This window comes from Rattus norvegicus, chromosome 11 (genome assembly GCF_021556685.1).
Source record: "Rattus norvegicus strain SHRSP/BbbUtx chromosome 11, alternate assembly SHRSP_T2T, whole genome shotgun sequence".
NCBI classification, from domain to species: Eukaryota; Metazoa; Chordata; class Mammalia; order Rodentia; family Muridae; genus Rattus; species Rattus norvegicus.
Genome location: NC_141544.1, coordinates 99,208,970 through 99,221,398, shown reverse-complemented (window position 1 = coordinate 99,221,398; position 12,429 = coordinate 99,208,970). Strand labels below are relative to the sequence as shown.

At 40.1% G+C, this 12,429-nt stretch overlaps 1 long non-coding RNA gene across 1 annotated transcript in view; it reads right to left on the bottom strand.

Annotated features, from left to right (window-relative positions):
- The window catches only part of LOC102550875 (uncharacterized), a 57,411-nt gene extending 48,489 nt beyond the window's left edge, over positions 1-8,922 (bottom strand). The window contains exons 1-2 of the long non-coding RNA XR_015633218.1: positions 8,822-8,922; positions 7,619-7,665 (exon numbers count right to left, since the gene is read on the bottom strand). This is a non-coding gene — a long non-coding RNA (uncharacterized LOC102550875). The remainder of the gene's footprint in view (positions 1-7,618; positions 7,666-8,821) is intronic.
- Between the last annotated feature and the right edge of the window lie 3,507 nt (positions 8,923-12,429).

Sequence of the window (12,429 nt, the reverse complement as noted above, 5' to 3'; positions counted from 1 at the left end):
GCGAGAGGCAAGCGCAGGAACCCAAGCAACAGAAACCAAGACTGCATGCCATCATCGGAGCCCAATTCTCCCGCCAAAACAAACATGGAATATCCAAACACACCAGAAAAGCAAGATCTAGTTTCAAAATCATATTTGATCATGATGCTGGAGGACTTCAAGAAAGACATGAACACACTTAGGGAAACACAGGAAATCATTAATAAACAAGTAGAGGCCTACAGAGAGGAATGGCAAAAATCCCTGAAAGAATTCCAGGAAAACACAATCAAACAGATGAAGGAATTAAAAATGGAAATAGAAGCAATCAAGAAAGAACACATGGAAACAACCCTGGATATAGAAAACCAAAAGAAGAGACAAGGAGCTGTAGATACAAGCTTCACCAACAGAATACAAGAGATGGAAGAGAGAATCTCAGGAGCAGAAGATTCCATAGAAATCATTGACTCAACTGTCAAAGATAATGTAAAGCTGAAAAAGCTACTGGTCCAAAACATACAGGAAATCCAGGACTCAATGAGAAGATCAAACCTAAGGATAATAGGTATAGAAGAGAGTGAACACTCCCAGCTCAAAGGACCAGTAAATATCTTCAACAAAATCATAGAAGAAAACTTCCCTAACCTAAAAAAAGAGATACCCATAGGCATACAAGAAGCCTACAGAACTCCAAATAGATTGGACCAGAAAAGAAACACCTCCCGTCACATAATTGTCAAAACACCAAACGCACAAAATAAAGAAAGAATATTAAAAGCAGTAAGGGAAAAAGGTCAAGTAACATATAAAGGGAGACCTATCAGAATCACACCAGACTTCTCGCCAGAAACTATGAAGGCCAGAAGATCCTGGACTGATGTCATACAGACCCTAAGAGAACACAAATGCCAGCCCAGGTTACTGTATCCAGCAAAACTCTCAATTAACATTGATGGAGAAACCAAGATATTCCATGACAAAACCAAATTTACACAATATCTTTCTACAAATCGAGCACTACAAAGGATAATAAATGGTAAAGCCCAACATAAGGAGGCAAGCTATACCCTAGAAGAAGCAAGAAACTAATCGTCTTGGCAACAAAACAAAGAGAATGAAAGCACACAAACATAACCTCACATCCAAATATGAATATAAAGGGAAACAATAATCACTATTCCTTAATATCTCTCAATATCAATGGCCTCAACTCCCCAATAAAAAGACATAGATTAACAAACTGGATATGCAACGAGGACCCTGCATTCTGCTGCCTACAGGAAACACACCTCAGAGACAAAGACAGACACTACCTCAGAGTGAAAGGCTGGAAAACAACTTTCCAAGCAAATGGTCAGAAGAAGCAAGCTGGAGTAGCCATTCTAATATCAAATAAAATCAATTTCCAACTAAAAGTCATCAAAAAAGATAAGGAAGGACACTTCATATTCATCAAAGGAAAAATCCACCAAGATGAACTCTCAATCCTAAATATCTATGCCCCAAATACAAGGGCACCTACATACGTAAAAGAAACCTTACTAAAGCTCAAAACACACATTGCACCTCACACAATAATAGTGGGAGATTTCAACACCCCACTCTCATCAATGGACAGATCATGGAAACAGAAATTAAACAGTGATGTCGACAGACTAAGAGAAGTCATGAGCCAAATGGACTTAACGGATATTTATAGAACATTCTATCCTAAAGCAAAAGGATATACCTTCTTCTCAGCTCCTCATGGTACTTTCTCCAAAATTGACCATATAATTGGTCAAAAAACGGGCCTCAACAGGTACAGAAAGATAGAAATAATCCCATGCGTGCTATCGGACCACCACGGCCTAAAACTGGTCTTCAATAACAATAAGGGAAGAATGCTCACATATACGTGGAAATTGAACAATGCTCTACTCAATGATAACCTGGTCAAGGAAGAAATAAAGAAAGAAATTAAAAACTTTTTAGAATTTAATGAAAATGAAGATACAACATACTCAAACTTATGGGACACAATGAAAGCTGTGCTAAGAGGAAAACTCATAGCGCTGAGTGCCTGCAGAAAGAAACAGGAAAGAGCATATGTCAGCAGCTTGACAGCACACCTAAAAGCTCTAGAACAAAAAGAAGCAAATACACCCAGGAGGAGTAGAAGGCAGGAAATAATCAAACTCAGAGCTGAAATCAACCAAGTACAAACAAAAAGGACCATAGAAAGAATCAACAGGACCAAAAGTTGGTTCTTTGAGAAAATCAACAAGATAGATAAACCCTTAGCCAGACTAATGAGAGGACACAGAGAGTGCGTCCAAATTAACAAAATCAGAAATGAAAAGGGAGACATAACTACAGATTCAGAGGAAATTCAAAAAATCATCAGATCTTACTATAAAAACCTATATTCAACAAAATTTGAAAATCTTCAGGAAATGGACAATTTCCTAGACAGATACCAGGTATCAAAGTTAAATCAGGAACAGATAAACCAGTTAAACAACCCCATAACTCCTAAGGAAATAGAAGCAGTCATTAAAGGTCTCCCAACCAAAAAGAGCCCAGGTCCAGATGGGTTTAGTGCAGAATTCTATCAAACCTTCATAGAAGACCTCATACCAATATTATCCAAACTATTCCACAAAATTGAAACAGATGGAGCCCTACCGAATTCCTTCTACGAAGCCACAATTACTCTTATACCTAAACCACACAAAGACACAACAAAGAAAGAGAACTTCAGACCAATTTCCCTTATGAATATCGACGCAAAAATACTCAATAAAATTCTGGCAAACCGAATTCAAGAGCACATCAAAACAATCATCCACCATGATCAAGTAGGCTTCATCCCAGGCATGCAGGGATGGTTTAATATACGGAAAACCATCAACGTGATCCATTATATAAACAAACTGAAAGAACAGAACCACATGATCATTTCATTAGATGCTGAGAAAGCATTTGACAAAATTCAACACCCCTTCATGATAAAAGTCCTGGAAAGAATAGGAATTCAAGGCCCATACCTAAACATAGTAAAAGCCATATACAGCAAACCAGTTGCTAACATTAAACTAAATGGAGAGAAACTTGAAGCAATCCCACTAAAATCAGGGACTAGACAAGGCTGCCCACTCTCTCCCTACTTATTCAATATAGTTCTTGAAGTTCTAGCCAGAGCAATCAGACAACAAAAGGAGATCAAAGGGATACAGATCGGAAAAGAAGAGGTCAAAATATCACTATTTGCAGATGATATGATAGTATATTTAAGTGATCCCAAAAGTTCCACCAGAGAACTACTAAAGCTGATAAACAACTTCAGCAAAGTGGCTGGGTATAAAATTAACTCAAATAAATCAGTTGCCTTCCTCTATACAAAAGAGAAACAAGCCGAGATAGAAATTAGGGAAACGACACCCTTCATAATAGACCCAAATAATATAAAGTACCTCGGTGTGACTTTAACCAAGCAAGTAAAAGATCTGTACAATAAGAACTTCAAGACACTGAAGAAAGAAATTGAAGAAGACCTCAGAAGATGGAAAGATCTCCCATGCTCATGGATTGGCAGGATTAATATAGTAAAAATGGCCATTTTACCAAAAGCAATCTACAGATTCAATGCAATCCCCATCAAAATACCAATCCAATTCTTCAAAGAGTTAGACAGAACAATTTGCAAATTCATCTGGAATAACAAAAAACCCAGGATAGCTAAAGCTATCCTCAACAATAAAAGGACTTCAGGGGGAATCACTATCCCTGAACTCAAGCAGTATTACAGAGCAATAGTGATAAAAACTGCATGGTATTGGTACAGAGACAGACAGATAGACCAATGGAATAGAATTGAAGACCCAGAAATGAACCCACACACCTATGGTCACTTGATTTTTGACAAAGGAGCCAAAACCATCCAATGGAAAAAAGATAGCATTTTCAGCAAACGGTGCTGGTTCAACTGGAGGGCAACATGTAGAAGAATGCAGATCGATCCATGCTTATCACCCTGTACAAAGCTTAAGTCCAAGTGGATCAAGGACCTCCACATCAAACCAGACACACTCAAACTAATAGAAGAAAAACTAGGGAAGCATCTGGAACACATGGGCACTGGAAAAAATTTCCTGAACAAAACACCAATGGCTTATGCTCTAAGATCAAGAATTGACAAATGGGATCTCATAAAACTGCAAAGCTTCTGTAAGGCAAAGGACACTGTGGTTAGGACAAAACGGCAACCAACAGATTGGGAAAAGATCTTTACCAACCCTACAACAGATAGAGGCCTTATATCCAAAATATACAAAGAACTCAAGAAGTTAGACCGCAGGGAAACAAATAACCCTATTAAAAAATGGGGTTCAGAGCTAAACAAAGAATTCACAGCTGAGGAATGCCGAATGGCTGAGAAACACCTAAAGAAATGTTCAACATCTTTAGTCATAAGGGAAATGCAAATCAAAACAACCCTGAGATTTCACCTCACACCAGTGCGATTGGCTAAGATCAAAAACTCAGGTGACAGCAGATGCTGGCGAGGTTGTGGAGAAAGAGGAACACTCCTCCATTGTTGGTGGGATTGCAGACTGGTAAAACCATTCTGGAAATCAGTCTGGAGGTTCCTCAGAAAATTGGACATTGAACTGCCTGAGGATCCAGCTATACCTCTCTTGGGCATATACCCAAAAGATGCCTCAACATATAAAAGAGACACGTGCTCCACTATGTTCATCGCAGCCTTATTTATAATAGCCAGAAAATGGAAAGAACCCAGATGCCCTTCAACAGAGGAATGGATACAGAAAATGTGGTACATCTACACAATGGAATACTACTCAGCTATCAAAAACAACGAGTTTATGAAATTCGTAGGCAAATGGTTGGAACTGGAAAATATCATCCTGAGTGAACTAACCCAATCACAGAAAGACATACATGGTATGCACTCATTGATAAGTGGCTATTAGCCCAAATGCTTGAATTACCCTAGATCCCTAGAACAAACGAAACTCAAGACGGATGATCAAAATGTGAATGCTTCACTCCTTCTTTAAATGAGGAAAAAGAATACCCTTGGCAGGGAAGGGAGAGGCAAAGATTAAAACAGAGACTGAAGGAACACCCATTCAGAGCCTGTCCCACATTTGGCCCATACATATACAGCCACCCAATTGGACTAGATGGATGAAGCAAAGAAGTGCAGACCGACAGGAGCCGGATGTAGATCGCTCCTGAGAGACACAGCCAGAATACAGCAAATACAGAGGCGAATGCCAGCAGCAAACCACTGAACTGAGAATAGGTCCCCTATTGAAGGAATCAGAGAAAGAACTGGAAGAGCTTGAAGGGGCTCGAGACCCCAAAAGTACAACAATGCCAAGCAACCAGAGCTTCCAGGGACTAAGCCACTACCTAAAGACTATACATGGACTGACCCTGGACTCTGACCCCATAGGTAGCAATGAATATCCTAGTAAGAGCACCAGTGGAAGGGGAAGCCCTGGGTCCTGCTAAGACTGAACCCCCAGTGAACTAGTCTATGGGGGGAGGGCGGCAATGGGGGGAGGGTTGGGAGGGGAACACCCATAAGGAAGGGGAGGGGGGAGGGGGATGTTTGCCCGGAAACCGGGAAAGGGAATAACACTCGAAATGTATATAAGAAATACTCAAGTTAATAAAAAAAAAAAAAACCAGGAAACACATTTTTAACTACCAATTTACAAATTGGGCTTATGAGTATTTGGTATTGTAAAACCAGCAAAATTCACCCAACATATTATGAAATCCCTGCACTCATCACAGGGCAATGCTAGACACAACCCCTTTGGAGGAGCCCAAAAGATTATATGCAGACACTAGATATCTGAACTAGAATCTGTAAAGCTGAAGTTAGCTTGGAAACTCCAAGACTTTAGAGATGCCTGAGCCCTGGGATACCTGCAGAGGAAAACTGGTAATGGGGAGTGGTATCTGCCAAAAATAAAGAATTGTGTTGCAGTCAACAAAGATGAAAGGAGTTGGGCCTCAGACATAGAGGCTCGAAGTTTTCCCAGGTGGTTTTTGGTCTTACTTTGGTCCAGAATTTCCTCACTATGATGTTTTGGAAAAGTAATGTATATCCTATGTTGTTGGAAGTATGTGATCTACTTTTTGATTTTGCTTTTATAGGGCATTACAGTTAAGAGATTGCATGAATCTCAGAAGAGAATGTACTGTAGAGTTTTAAACATTGTTGAGACTGTGATAGACTATGAGGACTTTTGAAGTTGGATTAAATGTACTTCACATTATTCTGTAGCTAGGTATGATCCCCATAGACTCATGTTTGAACAAGCCTATGGAGACCAGGGAGGTGAATGTGGTGGTTTGAATATGCTTGGCCCATGAGAAGTGGCACTATTAGGAGGTGTGGCCTTATTGGAAAAGTGTCACTATAGAGATGGGTCTCATATATATGCACAGTTTGATCTAGACCTACCTCCTGGCTGCCTGCAGGAGACAATCTCCTTTTGCTGCCTTTGGATGAAGATATAGCACTCTTGGTTCATCCAGCACCAAGTCATCAGACAAGATGCCACCCACCATAATGATAATGAACTAAACCTCTAAATCTGAAAGTCAGCCCCAATTAAATGTTTGTCATTATAAGAATTGCCTTGGTCATTGTGTCTCTTCATAGCAATGGAAACTCTAAGTCTCTAAGTCTTACCTACACACTGACCCCCTATGCTTGGAAAAATAGCATTCTGATACCAAGGAGATATTTTTTAGTTGTTTGTTCAGTTGGTAGGTTGGTTGGTTGGTTTGGTTTAGTTTTGTTTTTGATGGATGTTGGTGTTACAGCTATAATAGCAGGTCAGAGGAACTTTCCTTGCCTGCCTTGTTCTGAAACTCTGCTTTTAGTTAGAAACATATCAGCAATGAGTACCTTGCACTATTTAATAAGAGTATGGTAAGAACCTGTTTTTATTTAAGGGAGAAGAAAGACAAAACCTGGGAGCCCTGACTAAATAAAGAATGACCAATAAAGAGTTCCTGCTTTAATATTCCCAACATATAACACACTTTAAGAGACTCTGATAGCCTTGGGTCAGTCTCCTGCACTGTCCCTCAGTTCATTGGTTATGATAATTACCTAGTAAGTTAGTGTCCCTGTGAGTTAAGTGCACCCATGCACTGACTCCTAGAAAGCACAGGGCATGCCTTGCACTCAGCAGGACCCCAGAATCCCCAACTAAGTAAACACAGTAGTTAAGCCCAGAGAAAAGAACAGCTTGGTTAAGAGTTTTTTAACCATTAGTATTTTGGCCAAAGTAATTTTAAAATATGGTTATTAAGTAAAGAAAATATGTCTCATTAGCCATGTACTGCTTGGGTATGAGGTTGGGTTTACAGAACACAAAGAAAGCTGTAGGCTGTGAATCATGCAGAAATCATTTCAGTGTTAAATTTCATTGCTTGACCAGTTCACAAGAGCCTGGATTGGTAGTCCTGAGCACCATGCCCATGGCCAGCAGCCAGAATGGATTATCCCATTTTGCAGAGCTAGGGTAGTATCATGTTGCTAAGAAGATCTGTATTTGTATAGCCCTGTACAGAAACCACTGTATTTGGCTGATGTACTTACCCTGATGAGGCTCCTAAGGCTGAAAACTTCCCACTTGTGCTTTTTCTCTTGGATGTAAAAACAGAACAAAAACCTTGGTCATTTCAAGGAAGCAGAGAACAAAACAGAAGTAAATTCCATAAGTCAGACACACAAAAGCAGCACCTATACAAGCCCTATACAGGACCTGGAGAGATTAAATGTCTCTTCACAGAAAAGATATAGCCATCCCCATTCATATATCCAACCCATACTCCTCTCTCTCTCTCTCTCTCTCTCTCTCTCTCTCTCTCTCTCTCTCTCTCACACACACACACACACACACACACACACACACACACAGAGGAGAGAGAGAGAGAGAGAGAGAGAGAGAGAGAGAGAGAGAGAGAGAGAGAGAGAATTCTGGAACATTACTGTGGTGATGATTCAGAAGAAAGATGTGCTACTCAATGAAATACCAGCAGAGCCCAGATTTTCCTGGGAGGTCTTATCTAGGAAGAATGGCCCAAACCTTCCCTAGCTAATGAGAATATCTTCCTGGACAGGGTAGGGATAGGCACTACAGCTTTTGTCTGAAGTAGAAATCATTCCTCCGTTCCCATCTATAGGCTGTGTTGACAGCTCTTGCTGTTTCCACTCTTCTCCTCCTTTTACCAAGGAAACTGTCCTGCCAAGACCCAGGTTTTGTGGCTTCTCTTTACTGTGTCTGTCACCTCATTCATAAGGTCTTGTATAGTTCTGCTACCATTCAAAATAACTACCCTTATCTTGTTTATTCTTTGGGAGTGGGGGAAGGGAGTAGTTTCAATGCTGTTTGAAAAGTCCTAGTTCACATCAAACTGTCTGAAAAAACAAAAGGAAAAAAATTTCAATTTTCCTAATCTCAACATATCAAAATACTCCAACCTAAGCAGAAATCTCTCTTAAGAGCAAGGTCCATTTAACTCAGCACAATATCAGCTCTACATATGTCCCTGGGCCTCCCACCACGCAGTCTGCTTGCTGTTCATCCAAGTGCAGAAAGGGTTCCTTGACATAAACACAGAACTCTGCCATTGAAGAGGTAGAGGCAACTAGCTATTGCACACACAGTTAGCTACACACCCCCTTGTCACAGAGAGTTTCCTGAGCCTCAGGCTAGACTCTAGGACCAGCCCAGGGTTCCTAGCTCTGGAGTTAACCTCAGACAGGATACAAGAGATGCTGCAAGGTTGTCTTACTGACCCTTCAGCAAGGCACTTCCTGCTGTTGTCTTTTCTGGGGCAAATCTTCTAGTTCAGTGATCCTTGGAAGCAGTAAACCAAGGCTATCACAAAGAATGAAGCAGCCTGACTTGAATAGCTCATAGGCTTGTTTTAGAAAGTCACTCAATAACCAGCATAAAGAGCGAAACAGAACACAATTTCTGATTGGGTCATGCTGTCATGAAAACGAGCACATTTTTCCCCTCACTAGCACTTAGTCAGTGATCTGAAAGAGCCAGTTCTTGAGCAAAGCAACTCCAGGCAAATGATATGTTAACATAACACCCCAAGGTGGAAGGAATTTGCTGAGTTAGAGAAACAGAGAAATATGCCTGAGTGAGGATGGGGAAAAGGTGGGGTCACACATCATTCCCTCCTACCTATGGCCATATAACATCCCTAAAGGACCTACTAGGTGTGTCCACTCATCATTCATCCACCAAGAATGGTATGTTTTACAGGGCATGCATTAACATGGGCTTCTAATCATTGTCTGTAAATCAGAAGGAAATGGGCTAAAATATTATAAAAGTTCAAACACAAACAGAAAGACAGGCAGAAAGAGAGAGAGAGAGAGAGAGAGAGAGAGAGAGAGAGAGAGAGAGAGAGTCAGTGAAGCTTTTGTCTCTGACCATACAAGCCAGAGACACACTGCTGCAGGTACTACAGTGGGTAAGCAGACGTCAATTCACCTTGCTGTTCCACCTGCTCAGTTCTCTCCAGTTTCAAAGGACACCCGCTGTGTCTCAGTCCTTCTAGGAGGTTTTTACTGTACTTTAGGACCCTTGTAAATTCAAAGTGTTTGTAAGTATAGGTGCATCATCATTAATTTCCACAAGAATTTATTCTTGGGATTGGGGATTTAGCTCAGCGGTAGAGCGCTTGCCTAGTGAGCACAAGGCCCTGGGTTCGGTTCCCAGCTCCGAAAAAAAAAAAAAAGAAAAAGAAAAAAAAAGAATTTATCTTTCTCTTTCGCATCACTGCAGAGATGCAGCTGCTTCAATGCAGAAAGGAAATTATAAATGCTGAAGACCACAGCCGGCAGAAAAGAAAGCCTCTCTCTGGCAGGCCTAGGTCAAGTCTTATACTCAGGAAGTTGTTTTCTAGTCTCCCTTAGCCAAGAATACCCACTACCTCATGTAAAAATGGGGTCAGAGCTTTGTAAATGACCAAATCCTGTGGAAATTTTCAAAACCTAAAAAGCAGCTTAGATCTGAGTGTGGTCATACATGCTTGTAACCCCAGCACTTGGAAGTCAACAGAGGAAAATCAAGAGCTACATATGCAAAATGTACATACCACTATATATTATTACATAAAAGCTACATACTACCTCATCCAAAAATAAGAGAAAAGGGGGCAACTAGGTGATCTGGTTATCATTAAGGTACTCTAACTACTAACCTCCTACTTTGTGGAGTTTGCCTAGGGTGGCATGTGTCTCTGTGTGTGTGTGTGTGTGTGTGTGTGTGTGTGTGTGTGTGTGTGTGTGTATGTCTTAGATGGTTTATATATACAAATAAAAATTTTAATTATTCAAATCTTAACATGCACCTAAGTATTTTGAAAGGCACACTGATTCAACTTCCACACCCCACTCAGACACAAGCCTCTTCAAATATTCTATATTTATTCACATACATATGTACAAACATGTATGTGTACAAATATTAACATATACAAGTGTTTGCATATATATGAATACATACACACATATACACTCATGCCATGCACACATATACACACATGTTCATACATATACATGCACTCATACCACCATCTATTAGCATTCTAGACACTTCCTAGCAAGACCCCATCACTTTCTCTTTTCTACCTTCTTCCTCAAATTGAATTTACCAGTCCCATACATAAAATCTTTAAAGGAAAACTCAGCCTTCATCAAACTATAAGTAAATGTTCTACATTCTTAGTAAACTTATATGTGTTTGTAAAAAGACTATCTTGTGTGTTGTATGAAAAGCTTACAGCCCATGACTTAAGCAGAAAATGGGATGTGGAATATCTGAGAGGCAGAAAGAATTCTGGCATAAACACAGTCAGAAAGATTCACCTAGGAAAATATGATGAGATGGACACATGTTGCCTAAGTGCAGTCAATCAGCCACATGGCTGGATGAAGATTAAAATAAATAGGACAATTTAAGTTATTATCTATTAAGAGAAAAGCCTGGCCAAGGTATCTATAAATATTTTGAGTCTTAAACTTATCTCTGTGAGCATGAGGCTTGGAGGAATAATCAGAACATAACTTCTACATGTGTTAATGTGGCCCTTGACTTGCATGTAAAGGCCATTGTAAATGAGAATTTCTTGCCTAATTTCTTCTTCAGGTCTTGAACATTCTCTTGCCACCAAAAAAGTCTGTAAGCTTGGCTCTAAAGTGGAATACAAAGAAAATGAAATGAAATCAGACTCATGTAGGTCTTTATTCTACCCACACTGTCACTCTGAGAAATGTGCATTCTTAACACCTCCCAGTCATTCAGCTTTTGAAAGAAAGAAGACTTCACAGAAGTGGAAAAATCTACCTGTTGCCTTAATGATTTAGGAGGTGTTAGCCTCACCTGAAATAATAAAGACCATTATGATGTCACTGTCTCCATGCTTACTTTTAGAGGCTGTGGACCTTCCTTCCAAATACACAGCTTTGTGAATAGGACTCTGTGCTGGCTGACATGTTGTTGCTGAGTCAGTATAGTTATGAGGACAGAACCTTGAAACAGGGCTTTACAAGACCCTTTTCATGTGGCTTGTTATAGCCAGCCAGTTGTTCTTCCTGCCATTTCACTAATCTATATTGGATTTCACAGTACAAATCAAAACTCACAAGGTGACATCTGGACCCTCTGAGAGGAGACCTCCTAAAGTCTACTAGAATGGATGGAATTAGGCAGGGACACAAGTATACAGAATGATCTAAAATCTTGTTACTACCCTGGTCTCCACTTTTCTGATCATACTGGATATGTTTCATGGACATTTGGGGGGCTTACAAAAATAAGAGAAGATTATAATAAATGTCCACAATTGTTAAGAAATGGGCTAAGGAGGGGGGAAAAACACAAGTAGCATGAACTGAGTCATTACTTCTACCCAAGCTGAAGCTCAAGGCAAACATGTCATTTAGGTTTAGCTGTATGTACTGTATTAAAAGTCCAAGCCACAACCTTCCTATCTACTCAAAGAAAGGGTTCCCAATAGAGTGCTAGAAATGGAGCAGGTCCTTAGCACGTTCCCGAAAAATGTATTTTGATTCTCCTTAATTACCCAACTAAGAGTCTTTAAGGTAAAAGCTGTGACTGGGCCTGTAATCTCAGAATTTGAATGATAGAAACAGAATCATGAATTTGAGGCCAGTCTAGGCTCCAGAGTGAATTCAAGGTCAGCCTAAGCTAATAAAATGGCCCTATATAAAAAAACCCAAGAATTCAATAATAAAGCACTTGTCTAGCATACACAGGACTGTGCACCATAACCTCCAAGCACTGAGGAAGAGGGTAAAGAATAAATGAGAGAGACTAGTCAGAGAAGTACAAAAGGTCTTAAGACCACATAGACCCCAATGGA